Source organism: Megascapheus bottae, chromosome 5 (genome assembly GCF_031878675.1).
Source record: "Megascapheus bottae isolate mThoBot1 chromosome 5, mThoBot2.hap1, whole genome shotgun sequence".
Taxonomy (NCBI): domain Eukaryota; kingdom Metazoa; phylum Chordata; class Mammalia; order Rodentia; family Geomyidae; genus Megascapheus; species Megascapheus bottae.
Window position 1 is genome coordinate 2,893,130 of NC_143513.1, and position 23,789 is coordinate 2,916,918.

The following is a 23,789-nucleotide window of genomic DNA, read 5'->3' on the forward strand; positions in this document are numbered from 1 at the left end:
CTTAAGCAGAAACGCTAAATGAGAATGTTCAACTCCCCAAGAGGATAGGGGCAGGAAGGGGAGGGGAGAGGAGGGAGGGGAGGGGAAGGACTGCTAGGCCCCCTAACCTATCCCTGGTTATTTGGAAGAACCGCTCCACAGGAACATAGCTGGGTCTCCCGTCTTCCTGAGCATCTCTGATGAATGTCCAGGATAACCCACTGCCCACTTCCAGGCTGGGGCAGAAAGAGACATAGTTTGGGAGCCTAAATAGACAGTTTATCCCTTTAACAGTCATGGTAGCGTTAGACTTGGAACACCAACTCTGAGCATGGCTTTTCATATCTCTGCAATGGGTTGATTCTAAAATGTCATCAAAGCCCAGTACCCAGGCCCCAGGAGGGCCAGACAGAGCCCATGCAACCCCTGTCACCAGCCCATCCTCTGAGAAGTCCCATCACCAGAGGGAAGGTTCCTAGCGTAGGTCCCAGCCTCACTCCCTCACTTTACCAATGAGCAGCGGGGCAGTAACCAGAATGAACAGGCAGGCCCCGCGAGGACAGCCTGGAGACCTGAGAAAGTGAGTTCTAGGGATCCAGGGCTCTCACAAAGACTTGCTAGAGCAGCACATGGGAATGGGGATGGGGGTGAGTGCTACTTAATGATAACCGTATGTACTTCTCAAAACAGCTGGAGGATATTCCAGAGATTCTCAATGGATTATGCACAGAGAGGCTAATTCCCTGATTTGCTCATTACACGTTGTATCCAGAGGTGGAAACATCAGCTATGAACAGGTATAATGATCATATGTTAATTAGAAAAAGTTGGGAGGGGGAACCAGAGAAGCATCCTCAAGCACAGAAATACCACAGGAGGGCTGTCGCCCACCACGAGTGACCCATTAGGCTGGTACTACTGGCTAGGAAGTGAACATTCCTCACAGTGCTGTAGTCTGAATACTCTGGTGGCAGAGTTGACCACTTATGCTAAGTCCTTCAATCTGTCATCTTGGCACATGGCCCTACAGAGAGCCTGGAGACCCATCTTCAGGCAGAATGCAGGTGGCTGCCCTGGATGGAGACACCAGTCTCCAGCAAGTAGCTGTGGAGATTAGCTGCATGATGTGTTAGAGTGGCTTATTGGCTGAGATGGTGTCCTGCTGGGAAAGGGGAAGGCTATCTACATGATGTAACAGAACAGCTTATTGGCTGAGATGAAGTCTTGATGGAGGGACATGATATATCAGGGTAGCTTATTGGCTGAGAGGAGTCTCGCCAACTTTTTCTGCTGGAGCTGGACATGATCTCTAGCTTATAACTGTCACTTTCCTCACTCACTCTTCTTCTCATCTCCCTGCTTTCCCCGTTTTCAATTAATTTAGTTACCATTTCTACAAACATATTTCAAGAAGCCCATTCACCAAGAACTGAGTGCCAGTGGCTTAGGCCCATAATCCTAGCTACTTAGGAGGCCAAGATCTGAAGATCAAAATTGAGGGCAGGAAACTCCATGTGATTCTTATCTTCAACTAACCAGGAGGGTGGAGGGGAGAGAGAAAGGAAGAGCCAGAAGTAGAATGCCAACCTGGAACAGAAAGCAAACAGACAGCACTCAGGCCCCAAATTCAAGCCACAAAAACAAAAACAAAAACTCCTTAGAATGGTTTGCTTCTCTCTGTGGAAGAGTTGCACTGCTAAGATGTGCCTGCTTCTGCGATTCCCGACAGTGATCCCCTCAAACCAACTGTCCCCCCAGGCCATCATTCTGTCACAGCAGCACACTACATGGAAAGGCCCGAAGGGAGGAACCAGAGGTGGGAATACTGCAGGGATGAAACCAAGGTATAAATGACTAGGTCAGCCCTCAGCCAGGATAGACATGTTCACCCCATGTCCTCTCTGAGACAAAGAAAATAAAAAGAAGTAACCCCAACCCACAGCGGTCCTGGGAATGGCATGCCCTCATTCCTAGCACTGGGTACACAGACATTCTTGTCCTGAAGCCTCCTGCTGAGCTTTCTGACCGGTGCCTTGTTCTGTGCCCTGGGACCTCTGAATACAATTCTTGTCTACAGTGTTCCCTGACAAAGAAGAGCTGAGCAGGGGCTTTGAGAAAACCACAGAGCTTTAGACACAGAGAACTCTGATAGTCATCTAGAAATATGACTTCTAAGCTGGCCACGGTGGCTCCTTGCTCTTCAGAAGCCTGAGATCTGAGGACTGCAGTTCAAAGCCAGCCTGGGCACTAAGGTCCAGGAGACACTTATCTCCCATTAACAACTACTGTAAGTGACGCTGTGGCCCAAGTGGTAGGGAGGAAGCCTTGATTTGAAGAGCTCCAGGACAACGATCAGGCCCAGAGTTCAGGTCTTATGACAAACAATCCTCACCCCCCCACCACCACCACGAAAAAAAAAAAAAGAACACAACTTCTCAGATCAGCCTTAAAAACTATGGGCAAAATAAATCTCATGGCCAAATATTGTCAAAATAGCACATAGACTAGTAAAAATAATTTCCAAATCAGTTCCTTACTGAAATCCTCCCTTTTAGGGAACAAAGTCCCCTAATGAATCAGCAGAAGCCACAGCTGGATGAAACAGCAAAGACACCTGCAGCTTTGTATCAAGGCAACTACCCAGGCCAGGTATTTCCTGGCCTCTTAAACCACAGAGACAGCTGTATCCTCCAAAGAGTTGAGACCCAGGATAGATCAGCAGTGACTAGGTTTTGGGGGTTGTTTTGTTTTCATGTTTCTACTGTCAGAGAGCCCAATATAAACTTGTTCTGAAAGCAATAACAAAATGAGATGAAACCAGGTGCCAGTGGAACACACCTGGAATCCTAGCTACTCGGGAGGCTGAGAGCTGAGGGTCATAGTTGGAAGCCAAGCCAATCAGGAAAGTCTTCAAGGCTTTTATTTCCAATGAACCACAAAAAAAACCCAGATATATAGGTGTGTGGAACAGCAAAGAAAAAAAAAAAAAAGCTAATGGACAGAGCCCAGGCTCTGCATTCAAGTCCAAGTACTGCCATAAACAAATAAACAAACAAGTAAGATAGTCAGCCTCCAGGAAGTTACAGAGTTGGAGCAGGCCAGATACAGTGGGTGCAGAACAGCAGGGAGCAGGGGTGAACTGCAAGTGTGACCTTCGGCAGGGGACCAGTGGTCACCCTGGCCTTTCCTGCAGGTGCCTGCTCACTCTCTGGAAGGAGGCAGAAACCCTCAACAGCCAGGCCAATGCTCACCAAGAGCCAGCTGCAAAAGATCCACAAAGGCTTTATTAAAACCAAAGAGTCCCCTGTTTCCTTCCCTATGATATACATGCTATTTTCTCATAGGAAATTCATGAAATGAAACTGAAACAGGCTGGTCTGCTGCTCACCATACCAAGACAGCCCTGCTGAGCCACACCAGGAGGGTAACTCTGACTTTATTCTGCATATATGTATTTAGAAGTCACACCATTCCACTCTCTTATGCTATTTTACTTGTTTGTTTACTATATAACTCCCGGGGCTTGAATTCAGGGTCTGAGCGCTATCCTTTATTTATTTTTTTTCTCAAGGTTAGCACCCTACCATTTGAGCCACAGATCCACCTCAGGCTTTCTTGTTTGCTTATTTGCTTGTTACTGGTTAATGAAGAAGTCTGAGGGACTTTCTTGTCCAGGTAGGCAATCCCCCTATCTCTGGGTACCACCTGGGCTCTAACATTTCTCTCTTAAGAATGATGCTGTGAGAACCAATATAGTGAAAATGGCCATACTGCCAAAATTGATATAGAAATTCAATTCAATCCCCATCAAAATCCCAAAGACATTCTTTACTGAAATAGAAGATATAATCCAAAGATTCATATGGAACAAGAAAAGACCAAAACAATTCTAGGCAAAAGAGCAATGCTGGTGGTATTACAATACCAGCCTTCAAATGCTACTATAGAGCCATAATAACAAAAAAAGCATGGTATTGGCACAAAATAGACCAGAAGATCAATGGAACAGAATAGAAGATCCAGAAATAGAACCACATACCTATAGGCAACTTGTATTTGACAAAGGAGCCAAACATATACCCTGGAACAAACACAGCCTATTCAATTATTGGTACTGGCAAAAGTGGGCAGCCACATGCAGAAAACTAAAAATTGACCCTAGCCTTTCTCCATGCACAAGCATTAACTCAAAATGGATCAAAGACCTCAGTGTCAGACTGGAAACCTTGAAACTGCTACATGATAAGAGTTGGAGAGACACTGGAACTCATAAGCACAGGCAAAAAATTACTGAACAGAATCCCAGGGTCACAACAGATTGGACAGACTTGATAAATGGGACTACCTAAAAATAAAAAGTTTCTGCACAAATAAAAGCATAGCCACCAAAGTTGAAAGACAGCTAACCAACTGGGAAAAGATATTTACCAATAATATATCAGACAAATGCTTAATATCCAGTATCTACAGGGAACTCAAGAAACTCAAGAACTAAACCCAACAAACCAATCACTAAATGGGGAAGGGAACTAAAGAGAGAATTATCAAAAAAAAGAGGTTAAAATGGCAGAAAAGCATATGAGAAAATACTCATCATCCATGGTCATAAGGAAATGAAAATAAAAACAGCCTTAAGATACCACCTTACCCCAATTAGAATGGCCAAGATTTTGAACTCAGACAATGACAGATGCTGGCAGGGTTGTGGAGAAAAAGGAACCCTACTACACTGCTGGTGGGATTGTAAGCAAGTTCAGCCACTCCAGAAAGCAGTGTGAAGGTTTCTTAAAGAATTGAAAATAGACCTTCCCTACAATCCCGCCATACAACTCCTGGGTATCTGCCCTGAACATCATAACCCAGGATATGATAAGGACACCTGCTCAGCTATGTTCATCTCTGCACTATTCACAACAGCCAGGCGATGGAAACAATCCAGATGCCCTACTGCAGATGAATGGATACAGAAAATGTGATTGATGTGTATATATATATATATATATATATATATATATATATATATACACACACATACATACATACACAATGGAATTCTACATAGCCAACAGGCAAGATAAAATAATGGCCTTTGCAGGGAAGTGGATGAATCTAGAGTGATTCATGCTGAGTGAGACAAGTCAAGACCCGAGGAACAAAGGGCGCATGGTATCCTTAGTATGTGGTTATTAGATCCAAATAGTACAAGAGCGAGGACTCAAAGGTTGTATACCCAATGCTATGGACATGGTATTGGAAATCTAAACACAACTACCCAGACACAAAAATCTATGACTCTATAAACATAATGTTTTATTACATAGATTAATATGTATCTATGACATATAAACCCTCAGTTTAATTTCAATTACCTTCTAAAATCTAAGTGCCAGTGATTATATATAGAGATTCCCTTCTTGAATACTTATTTGTTAAATATGTCATTTGAAATACGATGCAAAAATCAATGTTAATAAATTCCTTAATAAAAAACACCAAACCAAAAAAATAATAATTGTAAAAATAAAAATCCTTAGTCTTAGGAGTAGCATATAAAACATTTAAAGATGGCATTTTGTAAAGTTTAAAAATTACACTCAAAATCAACACTAAAAGCATTAAGAAAAGGCAGAAAGAAAGAAAGAAAGAAAGAAAGAAAGAAAGAAAGAAAGAAAGAAAAAAGAAAGATGCTGAGGGTACAGCAGCACTCTAGAGCTTAAAGCCTTCCCAGATGTGCTTTGGGATCTTATCACGTTTTCCCAAGAGAGAGGTCCAGTCATCCCAAAGACCAGACATGCTACCCCAGAGCATATGAACTACCTAGAAAGCAAAGGGCTCCTTCCCTCTTTTGTAAGAGGCATCTCTTGCCTTTTTTTTTTTTTGCCAGTCCTGGGCCTTGAACTCAGGGCCTGGGCACTGAGTCCTTGGGCTTTCTCAAGGCTAGAGCTCTACCACTTGAGCCACAGCACCATTTCTGTCTTTTTTCTATGTATGTGGTACAGAGGAATCGAACCTGGCTCCTCATGTATGCTAGGCAAGCACTCTACCACTAGGCTAAACTCCCAGCCCTGCCTTTTAAAAGAACTTAAGAACATCTGAGTGGTTATGAATTCAAAATACCAAAAAAGGAGACAGGAAGGAGAGAGCAGTACCCCTATCCTCTGTGTGAAAATTCCTTCACTCCTTCCCAGGACTGGAGCTCTAGGACAAGATGACCTAGAATACACTAGAATGGAAGTTCCATCACCACAGCCAAGTACCAGCAGCTCATGCCTACAGTCCTAGCTATTCAGAATGCTGAGATCCAGAGAGTCAATGTTTGAATCCACTCTGGGCAAGAGAGTCCTCTAGAATCCCTCTCCAGGGGAGCAGAGCAAAGCCAAGCAAGCATGAGTGCCTGAGTTCAAATCTCAGTACCACGAAAAAAAAAAAAAAAGAAAGAAAAAAAAGAAAACTGAGGAAAAAAAAGAAATGGGAACAGATATGCTCACAGTCTGCAGAGTAGTAATTCATGATGTGTGTGTGTGTGTGTGTGTGTGACTGTTTGTGTGTACACATTTGTAGGTGCTCACTCTGGTAGTGGGGCTTGAACTTAGGGTCCCCCTTTTTTGATTAGCTTTTCTACTCATGGCTGCTGCTCTACCACTTGAGCCATGCCTCTGATTCTGCCTTTTGGTGGTTCATTGGAGATTAAGAGTTGCATGGGCTTTTCTGCCTGGGTTGACATCAAGCACGATGCTCAGAGCTTAGCCTCCAGTGTAGCTACGATTACAGGTGTGAGTCCCTGGAACCTTGTGGCATGTGATCATCTTGACATTGTGGTCTTTTTTATTGTATTTTTTTTTTTACCAAAAAATGCTAGAAGTACTCTTTCTCACTCCCCTGCAGGCATCCTCCTTCACTAATGCGTGAAGTTTGTAAACGTGTATGTCCTGAGATCCTCACGTAGCAGGTGCTCAGCTGTGTGCTGGGGTTATGGGGGGAAGCGTGACTTTCTGGTGATGGAAGCTTTATTATTTTATTGCTGGTGGTGGTGGTCTTTGGGACTTGAACTCTGGGCCTGGGCACTGTCCCTGAGCTCTTCAGCTCAAGGCTACGGCCCTACCCCTTGAGACACAGCGCCACTTCCGGTTTTCTGGTGGTTAATTGGAGATAAGAGTGTCGGACTTTTTAGTGCCTGGGCTGGCTTTGAACTGGGATCCTCAGACCTGCGCCTCCTGAGAAGCTAGGATTACAGGCATGAGCCACGGTGCACGGTTCTGTTTCTATTTCTTAAATGCTGAAATGAATTCCTCACACATTCATTCACCTCTGTTCAGAGACTCATAAAGCCCAGATTTAGGGTGCTAGAAGAATCTTAGAACATGACTATATTTAAAGGTATGAGCTTTAGGGAGGTGATACAAGGTTTTGTTGTTGTCGTCGTTGCTCTTGTTTGGGAGTTTTTGTTGATGTCGGGGCTTGAACTCCGGGCCTGAGTGCTGTCCCTGAGCTCTTCAACTCAAGGCTAGCACTCTACCACTTTGAGCCACATCCCCACTTCTGGTTTTCTGGTGGTTAACTGGAGATTAAGTCTCCAGGACCTTCCTCCCTTGGCTGGGTTCAATCCTCAGATCCTCAGATCTGGGTATCCTGAGGACAGTAGCTAGTACAGGTATGAGCCGCCAGACATCCAGCTTATACAATTTTTTTTTTTTTGCCAGTCCTGGGCTTGAGCTCAGGACCTGAGCACTGTCCTTGGACTTTCTCAAGGCTAGAGCTCTACCACTTGAGCCACAGCACCACTTCCGGCTTTTTTCAATGTATGTGGTACCGAGGAATCGAACCCAGGTCTTCGTGCATGCTAGGCAAGCACTTTAACCACTCAGCCAAACTCCCGGCCCCAGCTTATACAATTTTAAATGCAGTCATCATGATAGGCTCTAATCCATTTTGACTGTGCTGTCCAAACAGAAAGAGAAGGGATTGGGACACACACACACACACACACACACACACACACACACAGACACACACACACACACACTGAAGACCCTCATCTACAAGCCAACTAGGGACTCAAAAGGAACTAAGACTACCCACACACTCATCTACAATTCCAGCCTCTGGCTCTGTGAAAAGTATATGCCCACTGTTTATGCCACCCAGTACCTGCCTGGTGTCGCCAGGTACTTTGTTACAGCTGCCTGATTTGAGACACCAGCAGTCATTTGCAAAGTGACCAATCAACCAGAGCAATTCTGCAGTGTCCCAGGGTGCTTAGAGGGGTCTCCCCCATTTTCCTCCTGAAGATTCCCTTCTCCTTTCTTAATGTCGGTATGAAAAGCTGGCTGGGGAGAGAAATGTGGGGGAGCATGGCTGATATAATGAAGATCTGTTAGGCCTTCAGAGTGATGAAGGGGAGGTATAGGACAGACAATGAGGCTTTGAGCTCTTCCTACTTCCTGCAGCCTGTGGCTCAGGCCTGGGACCCTTCTCTACGAGGCTGTCACTGGGGATCATGCAATGCTTTTGCTATCTGAGACCTGCTAGAGCCTCTATGAGAAAGCTCATTCTTACAGCAATGCATGACTGGTTATTTTCCAGGACTTAGGGGGTGTCTGGTGCATCACCAGTATTAAAGTTGAAATATCATTGTGACTAGTAAGCCCTTAATATCACAAAATACCTACTCCATGTTCAAACGTCTCTGGCACAAGGTTTTTGTGTTTTATTTTTGTGCTGGTTCTGGGGCTTCGACTCAGGACCTGGGTTCTATCCCCTGAGTGTTTAGTGCTCAAGCCTGGCCCTCTACCATTCAAGGCACAGCTCCACTTCTAGCTTTTTGCTGGTTGATTGGCAATAAGAGTATGACAGACTTGATTTCCCAGGCTGGCTTCAAACCTCAATCCTAAGATCTCTGCCTCCTAAGTAACTAGGATTGCAGGCCTGAGCCATCCGCATCCAGCAATTCCCTTTCCAAATAGTTCTTCCTCCTCTTCCTCCTCCTTCTCCTCCTCCTCCTCATCCTCCTCCCCCGCCACTGCCGCCTCCTCCCCCTCCTCCTCTTCTTTTTCTAACTCATTAAAGAAGATGGAGATTATTTTTGTCTGTTAGAATTTCCCCAGTCCTGATGCTGCTTGCCCTCCCTTGTTACTTCACAGATTGTCCTGGGCCCTGGCTTCCTGCCAGCAGCTTGCTGGGATTCTGGGTTGATTTCTGGTAAGAACTGGAAAGACAGCACATGACTGGCCTCCACTTCTCTTTTGCAACTCAAGAGGGTACTTAAGATCAGGGTTGCGAAGTTCATAGTTCAGTTATGAGGACTTTGAAAAGGGGCAGTTATTTCTCAACCTTAAACACTGCAATTCCTCTTTCAATACAACCTTCCATCTTCCTACATCTGGAAAGTCCCGAGGGAAAGGAAAGGAAGCTTAGCTGAGGATGTAGCTAGGTGGTAGAGTATTTGACCTAGCATACCAAGGTGCTGGGTTCAAATTCCAACTTCCTCCCCTCTCAAAAAAAAAAAAAGGGTAGAAGCTTCATTGTTTTACTTTATTAATTTTTAGAATAAGTGAGTTTCTAGCTTCCCTCTAAAAGTAACTGAGGTTTTTAATTTATTGTGCTAGTCCAAGGGCTTGAACTCAAGAGTCTGGATTCAAGCTTTTATTCTTTCTTTCTTGTGACCTCCCACTTGAACCACAACTCCACTTGTGGCTTTTTGGTGGTTAATTGGAGCTAAGAGTCTCAGCAGGGAGTTTAGCCTAGTTGTCGAGTGCTTGCCCAGAATGCACAAAGACCGGGGTTTGATTCCTAAGTACCAGCCGGAAGTGGTGCTGTGGCTCAAGTGGTAGAGCACTAGACTTGAGAAAGCCCAAGAACAGTGCTTAAAAAAAGAGTCTCATAAACTTTCCTGCCCTGGCTGGTTCCTAAGTACAGTTCTCAGATCTCAGCCTGCTGAGTAGCTAGGATTACAGGTGTGAGCCACGGACACACCAGCAGAGAACAATTTCAAATAATACTCTTGTCAATACTGTATCCCAGTATAAAACAACAAAACAAACTAACAATCATCACAAGCTGGCCCTTGGTCTATCCTGTGCCTCTAAAGTCCCCCACCTCCCATTCTCTGCTCTGAGCCTGACCTCCAAGGCCCCTGCGTTCTGGAAATACTGGCCTAGACTGCCCATCCTGCATGAAGCCTGGGGAAGGCAGGGGTGGAGTATGTCACGGTCAACAGTCTGGGAAAAAAAAAAAATACGGCTGTCCAAATGCAGAACACTTCACTCACATGGAAAGTACCGATGCAATTACACATGCAGTTGAACAGAACACTCCGCCTCCCTTCAGTCTGCTCAGACTCCCCATGTGGCAATTTCCAGTAAACACAAAATATCTTTCTTCTCTTCTGCAGTGAGTGTTTTCTAACACTGGAGGAGAAGTACATAGTCTAAACAAATCTGTTATCAATGCACTTGGAAAATACCATTGGTCCAGCAGCAGGCCAAGGCTGGGCTGCTCAAGCAAGCACCTGGCTTTCAGGCCAAGGCTGGGCTGCTCAAGCAAGCACCTGGCTTTCAAAACGAACGGCGGCACACAGGCCTGAGCTAAGCAGTAGACAAACAGAGCCAGGACTACCAGGGACTCAAAGGCCTCTCAGTACCCAAGGAAATGGCCTCTGCACCAGCTTCTGAACACAGAAGCCCTCCAGTGCCAGGTTCACAACCACATAATACAAACACATGGCCCCAGGTCAGCAAGGAAAGAGCCTGAAACAAGGAATTCTGGCTCTCAGACTGGCTTTAGAAGAGTGGTGGATATGATTCAGAAGATAGGGTTCGTTTTCATGCATCCTCTCTGACAGTAATTTAAATGCTTAGGTGATTTAAATGCTTTGCCAACACAATGAGCCACTGATCTGGGATTAGAATGATGCTCAGCCACGTGCTAAGCAGGCTCCTACTTGCTTTTTCTTTTCTTTTGGTCCAAGACCAAGACTTGAACTCAGTGCCTGATGATTTCACTCATGGTTAGTGGTCTACTAAGCCACACCTCCAACCCCATGGTCTCCAATTCTAAGCCATAAAGAAGGTGCATCAGTGGTTGACAGCTGCCATCATACCAACCTGAGAGACTGAGATTGAGAAGACTGGGGCTCCAGGCTAGCCTGGGCAGAGAAGTCTGTGAAAGACTCAGTGGAAGAAGCTGGGTGCCATGAATGCTTGTTAGCCTAGCTATAGGAGGAAGCATAAAATAGCAGGGCCATGGTCTATCACAGACCTAGGGAGGAGGTGAAACTTGACCCCCCGACAGCCCCCCCCCGCCCAAATAACAAGGGCAGAAAAAGACTAGAGCACTTGCTTAGCAAATACATGCTCTTGAGCTTACTCTCCAGCATCAAGTAAGAAAATAAAACATTTGGTTTTCCCTGTCAGGTTTTTGTTTGTTTGTTTGTTTTGCCAGTTCTGGAGCTTGAACTCAGAACCTGGGCACTATCCCAAGTTCAAGGCTAATACTCTACCACTTCAGCCACAGCACCACTTCTGCAATTTTTGTTGTTGTTTTGTTGTTGTTGTTTTGTTTTGTTTGTTTTTGTTGTTGTTTTTGCCAGTCTTGGGCTTGAGCTCAGGGCCTGAGCACTGTCTTTGGACTTTCTCAAGGCTAGAGCTCTACCACTTGAGCCTCAGCACCATTTCCAGCTTTTTTCTATGTATGTGGAGGAATCGAACCCAGGTCTTCGTGCATACTAGGCAAGCACTCTACCACTAGGCCAAACTCCCGGCCACTTCTGGATTCTTTGTTTATAAGGTACTGAGGAATGGAACCCAGGGCTCTATGTATGCAAGGCAGCACTCAACAAGTAAGCCACATTCCTAGCCTTTCTGTCAGTATTTATATAATCAAGTCACCCTCCACCCCAACCCTGCATCAAATGTGGCTTCTACCTTCAAAACCAGTCACATGAATACCCATAATTCCTTTTTCCTTATTCACTGTGGATATCCAGCCATTCAGTTGACTTGAAGGCATTCATTCATTCATTCATTCATTCAAAGCACTGCTTGCTTCAAGGCAAGTACCCATAGCTCACACCCATAATCCTAACTTCTCAGGAGCCTGAGATCTACAGGATCACAGTTCAAAGCCAGTCCAGACAGAAAAATCAGTAAGACTCATAAATCTCCAATTAACCAACCCAACAAGAAAACTGAGCAAGTATAAGGCTCTAAGTTGAAAGGGAGGAAGGAAAAAAAGAAGGAAGAGAGGGAAGGGAGAAAGGATTGGAGGGGAAGGAAAGAGAAAAAGGGAGGGGCCAGAGGGAAGAGGAAAGGAGAGGTGAGGGAGAAGCCTTGGAGGGGAAGGGAGAGAAGAAAAGGGGAGGGAGGGAGACAAAGAAGGAGGGAAGAAAGGAGATTGGCTTCTTGGCTTCCTGCCCTGAGGACTGAGGTTAGCATGAAAGCATATAAATGATTTTGGATGCCACTCTCTTGAGGGCCCAGGGTCCAAAGAATTCAGGTGTGCTGGCCTCACCTCTTACTTCAGGAGGGTTCTGAGCCCCAGGGACAACACCAACCCCAAACCCACAGACACAAGTGAGCAGCCATGGGGAATCTTGCCCCATGGGAGTACCATACATACACCTGGTGGCACAGATGTAGAGTCACCACAGTTATGACCTAGGCCTGTGGACTTTTAATCATTAGCTAAAGCTGGGTGTAAGGGGACACCAGGAAGGCCCTCTCTGTCCACTCCCTGGCAGAGAGGACAATGGATATGGAGACTGGGGACCAGTGACAAAGGAGTATGTGTGGGGAGGTGGGGGGGGGGGTTCAGTGCACTTTCTTTCCTGCATAGAAAGTTTCCTGGTTTCCCTGTAGAAAGTAGACCACAATCAGGAAGCTCTTGGGTATAGACAGTACCAGTAAGGCAGTAGTGAAGAAGCTCAAAACAGGACGCTGCCTTTCCCAGAAATCCAGGCAATTCCCGCCCTCCAAGCCAAGGCCAACTGTTATTTTAGGTGTGGGAGGGGATGGTAAGATCAAAGTAAAATATAGATCAAAGTTTAGCCTGCGGTGGGGGTGGGGGGAAGAGGAGAGAGAAAGAGAGCCACAGACATTCAGAATTCTGCCTGCTGGCTCACCAGGCCTCAGGCTGGCCTGGCTGAGACCCTGCTGGAAAGAGCTGAACCAAGCCTCTGATCAGCAATCAGGGCCCCTTCTACAAACATCCATAAAACTTGGCCTGGCTAAGGGCCAGGAGCGTGACCTAGTGTACATGCCTGCCTAGCAGGTACAAAGCATTGGGTTCATTTCCTCGGTACCACATACACAGGAAAAGCTGGAAGTGGTGCCGTGGCTCAAATGGTAGAGCATTAGATTTGGGAAAGCCCAAGGATAGCGGCCAGGCCCTGAGTTCAAGCCCCAAGACTGGCAAAACAAAACAAAATACTGGCCTGGCTACTCAGGAGGTTGAGGTCTGAAGATTCGGTGATCTGTGGTTCATAGCCAGCCTGGAGAGGAAAGTTTGTGAGACTCCTATCACCACTGAACCAACAAGAAGGCAGAGTGGAGCTGTGGCTCAAGTGGTATAGCACTAGCCTCGAACAAAAAAAACCCAAAGATGGCACCTAGACTTCAAGCCCTAGGACTGGCATAAAAGTAAACCAAAACAGAACAAACAAAAAACACTAAGCAAGCCATCATCAAGACCCTGTATGACATTACTGAGAACCCTAGGCAGGAAGGCCTGGTCTTCCCCTGAGGTGAAGAATGGAGAAGGATGGAGACCACAGGCCTACTCACTACAGTTTACAGGCAGAGGCTCCTCCCTCTACCTCCACAAGCTAAAGAATAATGCCCAGGCTCTGAGTTCAAACCCTACTACTGGCAACCAAAAATTGTAAAAAGACCTCCAGTCCCCATGCTGAAAATGCACTAGACAACTTGTGGGTGAGGACAGGATAGAAAAACTAGGAGAGACAGAGAACAGGGGACATAGTTTAAAAGGAAATGTACTCTTTTTTTTAACCTGACTTATATAACTATAACCTTTCTGTACATCACCTTTTTTAAAGTCTCCAACCAGAGAAACAATTAAGTATTGTATTTTCATCTCCATCCCTACCCTAGCTCTCAGTTTCTACCTTACTATTACTTAGGACCCTGAACGCTGAATAAACCTCCCCAAGGGTCTTACTCCAGGGACCCAGAAGGAGAAGCTGGAGCTGGCTGTAATCCTAGATTCTATGGAGACTGAGATCTGAGGACCATGTTTCAAAGCCAGTTCCAGCAGGGAAGCCTCTGAAACTGTTATCTCCCAATTAATCACCAGAAAACCAGAAGTGGCACTGGGGCTCAAAGTGGTAGAGTGCTAACCTTAAGGTAAAGAGTTCAGGGACAGCACCCAGGCCCCGAGTCCAAGACCCACGACCCATGACAATGACAACAATAACACAATAATAACAACAACAAAAATAATAAGAAGCTGGGACTCGGGTCCCTAATGCCACATTTTGAAAGATCAAATGGGATTCTGGTCTCATGGCTGCCTGAGACAGGACAGCTCAAGACTGCCTAGAACCCAGAGATGGAAAAAGCCCTGGGATTCTACCCTGAGCTGGGGCAGTGCTCCAGGAGCTCTGGGCTTAAAATGACCCCAGGCATGGCACACCTTTGCAGTCCTAACACAAGCATGCTCTCCCTGGCTTTTTCCATCCTCTCTGCAACTCTGCATCTGCAGTGTCTCCCCCACCTTTTCTTTTTCCTTTTTTCTTTCCTTCCTTCCTTCCTTCCTTCCTTCCTTCCTGGTACTAGAGTTTGAACTCAAGGCTGATGTTCTATCACTTGAGCCACACAGAATTACTTGCACTCTTTTGCTGGTTAATTGGAGATAAAAGTCTCCAACTTTCCTGTTCAGACTGGTTTGGAAACACAAGTCTCAGATCCCATGCTCCTGAGCAAGTAGGATTACAAGTGGGAGCCATCAGTGCCCAGCAAGTCTGCTCCTTAGAGTCCCTCCAGGGCACCCTCACGTTCAGGTTAACCATAGCATTTCTCTAGGATAGCTATGATGTGTCGAGTTACAATCTGTATTATTATTATTAATACTACTACTACTACTATTATTTTGGGATCTCACTCAGTTTTTGCCAGAACCACAGATGTGCAGTTTGGTTCCCTGAATCAAATGGATTGCATGGACTATGACCTAAGAGGCCCCCTAAGCCTTTTTTCTCTGCTTCCTGAAGGTCAAAGAGATCAGAGAGCCAAGGCATTTATTTGCACATCTCTGTTGGCCAGCTACAGCCCAATTTCATTGTGACTGTGGCTGAATCCATTCATGGATACACACACAAACACTGTATACCTGTAGGAGATTGTCAAAGGTCAGTGGTAAGCACACAGCTAAAACTGCTGGGTATAAAGTTCCAAGCTTTTGTGTGCTGCAAGACTGCTGTGGTAGTCAAAGTTATTTGCCACTGGGATATAACACATGATTTGGGGAGCAAATCTCATACACAGGGACTTACATGAAGTCACTTGAGATGAAGTTCACAAGGTAATACCACTGCAGAAGAGACCTCCTCAGGCCTCCAGCTCTGGGTCACCAGGCTAATCTCAATGCCCAGAAATGTAAAGCTTCAGTGTTGAAATCTCCTCCTTTCCCCTCCCCTCCCCTCCCCTTCCCTCCCCTCCTCTCCTCTCTTTCCATGCCAGTACTGGGTCTTGAACTCAGGGTCTGGGCACTCTCCCTTAGCATTTTTGGCTCAAGACTGGCCTTCTATCAGTTGAGCCAACAGCTTGACTTCAAGCTCTTTGGTGGTTAATGGAAGATAGTCTCACAAACTTTCCTTCCCACTGGCTTCTTACTCTGATGCTCAGATCCCTACCTCCTGAGCAGATAGGAGTACAGGCCTGAGTCACCAATGGATACTCTTTTCACCAATTTACGGCTTCTATCCAACCATCTGGTGGCCATTCTTTCCAAAATAACTGGGGACCTTGGAAAGCCTAGCATGGATTTCTGAAAAATGTAAGGGTGAACAGATTTCTGAATAGTCAATCTGTCTTTCTCATGAGACAGCTGTTATGGCTGGTCATGTAAGTTAATGAAGTGCCAAAAGCACACACAACACACATGCATGCACAAGAGTGACATAGACAGGGAAACATATACACCACACATGTGCATCAATCTTAGGGATCTCACTGGCAAAGCCAAGTTTGAAAAATCCAGCCTTACCCTGTGCAACTTTGAGTTACACAAACAGCCTGACTCATTAGCTTCATTGTAAAAGAACTCAAGTCATTGTAACTTAGAAACTATTCTCATAGGCCTCTCCTCCACATGAGAGGCCAGAAAAAGCAGTCTGAGTGGGCGTGTCCCACTTGTGGCTGCCATTGGCCCACTCATGGCCACCGGAAGGCCACCAGGACACCACCGGAAGAAAGCCAGGGACACAAGCCAGGCCATTTTCACAGCCACTCTGTAAATAGTATGACACATCCGCAGGGCTAGTTGGATGCAGTGGTGCTGGTGGAGACTCGACTACATGCATGGACTGCAGGATGTCTGCACAAAGGCCAAGTCTACATCCCGGAGTGAACTGATACACATCGACTCACTTGAAAGGCACATGAAAACAAACACAAGATAAAGGAAGAACTTTGCCACTGCAATTGGGTGAAAATCTGTCAGGCTACTTGTTTAGGCCACTGTCAGCCACCATCTAAGAAAGGATTGTAGAAACCAGCAACTACCAATGGGGCGGGGGGGTGGGGTGGCAAAACAGGGGATCCAGAGAATCACAGGACACAGCAATCTAAGCCTGCTCCATGATCACTCACTCCCTCGGAAAATACAGGACGCAGACTAGGGCTCATTCCACTGGTTCTCTCCCATCAGATGGCAAGAAAAGAAGATAAAAACAGAAAACACACAGCAAAACTGAAGAAAAACTTTGCTGTCCACCAACTCCAAGGAATGGCTTATCAAGCTCTCTCCTTTCACTGCATGCAGAACCCATTCATTGTTTCGCGTGACAGAAGAGCAAAGCAGAGTCCACAAGAGTGACAGGACTCAGATCAAGGTCACAGGGTTATCCAGTGCCACAGCCAGGATAGCCACACCTGGACCTGATTTGAGGAACTTTCTCTTCCATTCATGGAGTACCCTGTTTTCTAGAACACCACCATAGTGTGATATAAGCAGATGCAAAAGCAGCTCTATTCCATGTATATATTTTTTTCCTTTGGTGGAGGGAAGGGGGCAGACCTGGGGCTTGAACTCAGGACCCGAACACTGTCCTTGGGCTTTCCTCAAGGGTAGAACTCTTATCACTTGAGCCCAGCACCACTTCCAGCTTTTTCTATGTATATGACACCGAGGAATCGAACCTGGGTCTTCAGGCATGATAAGCAAGCACTCTACTACTAGACCAAACTCCCGGCCTCCCTAAGACACTGTCACTGGAAGACAGAAACTCACTATAGCTTTTGCTACAATGATTATGGCCGGGCACCCACGAACAAACAGAAACATCTGGCCTCTAGCTTTGAGTTCAGGGGCTACCCACATGGCCCAAGTCAATGCCCGCAAGACCTGCCTACCCACAGGAGACATTTTCTCTGCTGGTTCTTGCTTTATTCTTTACTTTCAGATAAGATGCCTATCAATAATAGAGGTTTCTTTATTCCACTGGCTCCCAGGAAACTCAACGCCTAGCTCCATGCTTCATGTACACTCTTAAGCTTTACAAAGCTGGCCTGCTTCTGAGCTCCTACTTACTGTCAACCACACTGACTGACAGCCTTGCTCGAACCTCAGCTTTATACTTTTGTAAGCAGCAACAATCAACCAAAGAAGATTCTGCCCCTGGGAAAGAAAGAGAAAAATGAATGTGTCAGACAAACTGCCACAGGATCAATGCACAACTCCCACAAGAAAGGCGTCTTCCTCTCAAGTCCCATCACTTCCTCTTCTCTGTCAAGGACCAGAGATAAGACCAGATTTGGAATGCAGGAAGGCCCAGTCCTCATGTCACCCTTAAAGAGCAGAGGAGTGTGGCACAAAGGAGGCACAGGACCAGGCAGAGAAAGGGCCAACCAGAGTGGAACAAGGCAGGCAAGCGGCCCTTAGCACTCAGTGGCTTGCTCAGGGGAGCTCAGATCCCAGGGGCAGGGGTATGTCCACCAAGATGATCACTGGCCACAGCTGTGATGGAACGTCAAGCTGGCAGGGGCTTCTTACTTGCAAGGCTGAAGCATCACATATCTGGAGAAACCATATCAGTGTGATTCCCCAACAGCATCAGAGGTCAGAGGGGAAGAGAAGAGGAGCAGGAGATTCGAGGAGACACCTGTCTGCCTCAGCGCAAGCAGCACTAAGACCAGAGGCGGTCAACAAAGTCCACACCACTGGTTGGTTTGCTGCTTGCCACGGGCAGCCAGAATCAATGCAACCATGGGCAAGCTTTCCAACCCCTTGCCCATCTCTAACATGTTCTGAGAACTGGGGAGGTACCAAAGCTCAGAAACTCCCTGAGTCCTACTCACGGGATGTGGAGAGTTTGCACAAATGGCATCTTTACCTTTAGAAGTACAGCCACAGCCAGGCACCGATAGCTCAGGCCTGTAATTCTAGCTTCTAGAGATTGCAATTCAAAGCTAGCCCAGCAAGAAAATCCAACAGACTCCTATCTCCAATTAACCACCCAAAAAGCTGAAGTAGAGCTGTGGCTCAAGTGACAGAACATTAGCCAAAACAGAAAGAAACTCAGAAATGGTACCCAAGGGTCTGAGTTCAAACCCCATGGTGCACATACACATACACACACACACACACACACACACACACACACACACACACACACACACACAGCAACAGCAGCAGCAGCAGCAGCAGCAGCAGCAGCAACTATGGCTAGGCAAAGAAATCAAGGCTGGGCCAGGGCTGACTGTGACCTGTCTGTCTCCCTGGCTATGACCTCAGGGACTTCCTTTGCTTATCTGACACGAGGCAGGCACTCATTGGATGGCTATCAAGGAAGATAACACCGTGCTCAGGTAACCTCGCCAGGCCAGGACTTACACAAGTCCAGTGACTCTCAGGTGCCATACCAGGATATGGGTGCCAATTCAAACTGCCAAGGCCTATGCCAGAAGGTTTTCCACCCATTTAATACCAGGAAAGAAAGCAAGATCACTTGTTCTCTGTCCTGAGCAGTAGCAATGGGCAGGCCAGCATCATCCCAGTTCATCCCAGTTCATCCCAGTGGAAGGAGGCTCCACCCTCCCACACAGGCTCTGCCCCACCAGGCCCAAGCAGGGAAGCCAAAGGAGCTAGGATGGGGCTACCTCTTCCACCTGCGTTGATTCCTCTTGCAGTTAGGAGGAAGAAAAGTTACCCACAGGATAAAATGTGAGAGAACTCGGGGTGCCTAGGAGGTCAGGGACACCTACTTCAGGCTCACAGCTGGCTGCACTGACTGTCCCCTCAAGAGCTAATAGAAACAGATGTTTCTAGCTCCAGCGCTCCTGCAACTGCAGGTGAGGTCTGGCAGGCCAGGGGAGGTGCATTTCATATCTAGCAGTTCCCACGCAATGCTGAGATGGCTGGCTCAGGGCCTCACTTGAAGAACTGCCAGTCAAAGCAATTTGAAAGAAAAAAGAAGGTCACCGAGAGCTTAGTACAGAGCAGAACTATGCATGGTCAGCTCACACAGAGCCACAAGCCATACAGTGACACGTCAGACAGACAGACAGAGAGACCCCCTCCCCCTACCCCTGCCACTGCCCCTCAAGGCTACAGTGAAGCAGGGTGTGGGAGCTCACATCCATAATCACAGCCACTTGGGAGGTGGAAATGAGGATTGTGGTTCATGCTAGCCTAGGCAAAAAAATTAAGCAAGAACCCTCTCCTCTTCCTCAACAAAAAATCTGGGCAAGGGAAAAGATATTTACCAATAATACATCAGACAAATGCTTAATATTCAGTATCTACAGAGAAATCAAGAAACTAATCCCCGCCCCCCCAAGCCCCAACAAACCAATCACTAAATGGGCAAGGGAACTAAAGAGATACTTAACAGAAGAAGAGATTAAAATGACAGAAAAGTATATGAGAAAATGCTTATCATCTATGGTCATAACAATGCTAAGATACCACCTTACCCCAACAAGAATGGCCAAGATTTTAAACTCAGACAATGACAGATGCTGGCAGGGTTGTGGAGAAAAAGGAACCCTACTACACTGCTGGTGGGATTGTAACCTAGTTCAGCCACTCTGGAAAGCAGTGTGGAGGTTTCTTAAAGAACTGAAAATAGACCTTCCCTACGATCCCGCCATACCACTTCTGGGCATCTACCCTGAACATCATAACCCAAGATATGATAAGGACACCTGCTCAGCCATGTTCATCTCTGCACTATTCACAATTGCCAGGTGATGGAAACAATCCAGATGCCCTACTGCAGATGAATGGATACAGAAAATGTGGTATATATACACAATGGAATTCTACATAGCCAACAGGCAAGATAAAATAATGGCATTCCCGGGGAAGTAGATGAATCTAGAGTGAATCATGCTGAGTGAGACAAGTCAAGACCAAAGAACAAAAGGCGTATGGTATCCTTAATATGTGGCTATTAGATCCAAACAGTACAAGAGCGAGGACTCAATAATCACATACCCAATGCTATGGACATGGTATTGGAAATATAAACACAACTACATAGACATAAAAATCTGTGACTCTATAGACATAATGTTTTATTACCTAGATTAATATGTATTCATGACATATAAACCCTCAGTCTAATTTCAAGTATGTTCTAAAATCTAAGTGCCAGTGATTGTATATAGAGATTCCCTTCTTGAATACTTGTTTGTTAAATATGTCATTTGGAATGTGATATAAAAATCAATGTTAATAAATACTTTAATTTAATTTTTTTTTTTTAAATCTGGGCAAGGCACCTCCTATCTGTCATTTTAGCCACTCAGAGGCATAAATGGGATCATGGTCAAAAACTGGCTACAGTCAAAAGTCACAAGGTTCCATCTGAAAAACTAAGCCAAAGCAAAAAGGGCTGGAAGCATGGCTCAAGTAGCAGAGTGGCTGTCTTGCAAGCACAAGGCCCTGAGTTCTAACCCTAGTGTACCACTCTGACGAGATAACAATAGTGATCTATCTAGTGATGCCCCCACCTTCCTAACATAAAGGAACCCACAAGGTTGTGGGGCTCTTGGCATCAACCACTACTGTGCTGCTGCTTATCTGAAGCAGAGCACACCCTCTGCCCTGTGCTTCTCATCGTTGTTCTATCCGCTATCTGACTTCAATGTCAGCTAGAGAACACTTCCATCAGGCAGGCATGCAGAAGGGGCCCAGAAGGCCTTCCAGTGAGAAGTGGCAACTCCTACAGCTTGCAACCCTGTGACCTCCTAGAGAACAGAAGTGGGGATGGTGGTTAATGCCCTGACCTGGGCCAGGCCTGAGCCAATGTGGGGTGAGTGTGTATATCTGTGTATGTGCACATGTGCACATGTGCCTGTGTCAATTCTTAACAAAGACAGTTGAAGGTACAAAAGCATACTCAGAAAGTAATAAGCCAGAGAGTGGTAGCTCACACCTGTAATCCTAGCTACTCAGGAGGTCGAGATCTAAGGCTCACGGATCGAATCCACACTGGTAAGAAATTCCTAAGACTCTCATCTCCAATTAACCACTATAAAAGCTGGAAGTGCAGCTGTGGCTCATGCTAGCCTTGAACAAACACACTCAGAGACAGCACCCATGTATTGAGTTCAAGGCCCAGAATCAATACTAAACAAAAAAAGAAGAAGAAAAGATGGAGTGGAGGTATGGCTCAAGAAGCAGAGCACCAGCTTTAACCAAAAAAACCAAACACGAAAGAATAAGAGGTCCTCGGTTCCAGCTCTGGTACCGACACATACGGACACAAAATAACAACATGCGAAAATACGAGATTCTAGAAGTAGGTTTGTGTGAGTACACTCTATGTTATTAGCACAATAAAATCATGCAAGTACACACATCCCAAAACCTACTCCCATTCTCAAGTGATGTACATATAGATTCATAGAATCACAAAAATCACATGCATAACACACATAACACATGAATAACGATTATATACTACAGACAGAGAAGTAGGTGCACAACCATCAAAATCACATGCTAAATGCATACATGTGTGAAAATCACACACAATATATACACAGATACAGCAAACCATTACAAGCATAATATAGACATCTATGTATAAATATAATAATACACATTCACATTTAGAACTACACATGTGTAATATATCCACATGCATGAAACCATTACACATAACATTTCATACATGTGTGCAAATATACAAACAGAATGCCACATAAGCAGATGAATGAATATTCATTCACACACGGAGAGAGGGACCCAGACCGTTGCAAGAGCTGGGTCAGGCCCCTCTCCTAGAGACCACATTTGTGCACACAACCATTGAGGTGTGTCCTCATGTAGGAAGAGACCAGAACAAGCTTCTGGCCTTTGGGCAGGAGATCCTCAACTCTAGCTGTCAAGGCTGGTAACCAGCCTTGTAGAGACCCTTTATGCCTAGCTTTAGGTACAACTCTCCAACAGGGCTGACATGGGGCAGAGATGGGTGGGGAGGGAGATGTGGACAAATCTGGGCATGAAGATCCTCTGGACAGGAGCACAGGTGGAGCATTATGGGAAAATAAGAACAGCACCCCTTCCCCTCATCAGTCATGGAGGCAAATCACTCTGTGCCCCAACTGTGAGTCCCAAACAAGAGAGGGGAGACCACCCAGGGCAAGGCTAGGCACCACAGACAGACAGGATGGGAGCCAGTTTCATCCTCCCCCCCAACCCTCAGGGTCCTCAGCTCTCAACACTCCAACATATTTGTCTAACTGGGCTCACTCCTGTGATCTCAGGAGACTGAGATCTGAAGATCATGGTTCAAAGCCAGCTTAGGTAGAAAAGTCCATGAGACTCTTATCTCCAATTAACCACCAAAAAACAGGAAATAGAGGTATGGTTCAAGTGATAAAGCACTGTCCTTGAGTGAGAAAAACTAAAGGACAGCACCCAGGCCCCAAGTTCCAGTGCCAGAACACATGCACATGCACGCGCGCACACACACATACACGCACATGCGCGCCCCCCCCCCACACACACTTTTCATCATCCGTAGATATTTAAGCTTCAAAATGAGATTTCTTTGATCTCTCTTGTGACCACTGTGCACCCAGAAGTGAGAGAGTATAGGAAGTTAAAGTCCAGTCTGTGGGTGGGACACATGTGACATGACGATTGTCCTTTCTTTACCTGTCAGCCAGGTTTGGAGTACCTCCATTCCCATGGGGTTAAAAATGGAAACTGACCGTGTACGAGTGGCTCATGTCTGTAATCCTAGCTACTCAGGAAGCTGAGATCTGAGGATTGCAGTTCAAATCCAGCCAGGACAGGGCAGGACATGAGACTCTTGTTTCCAATGAACTATTCAGAAAAAGCCAGAAGTGGTGCTGTAACTCAAGTGGTAGAGCACTAGCCTTGAACACAAAGAGGCTTAAGACAGTGACCAGGCCCTGAGATTCAAGCCCAGAATCAGCAAAAAAAGTAAAGAAAGGAAACTGAGGCTCAGCTGTAAGGCCAGGAACTGGACTCAGCTTTGTCAGGAAAACAAGTTACTGGACATCTGTCAACGTCCATCCCACAGATTATATGTCCACGGAGGACAGGACCAGCGTCGTCAGAGACACAGGCAAGGCAGGAAAGGCAGGCAAAGTCCTCAG

General features: G+C 46.0%; 1 protein-coding gene across 4 annotated transcripts in view; it reads right to left on the bottom strand.

Annotated features, from left to right (window-relative positions):
• Positions 1-23,789, bottom strand: part of Tns3 (tensin 3) — a 208,695-nt gene that overhangs the window by 112,886 nt on the left and 72,020 nt on the right. The gene's annotated exons all lie outside the window — the stretch shown is intronic.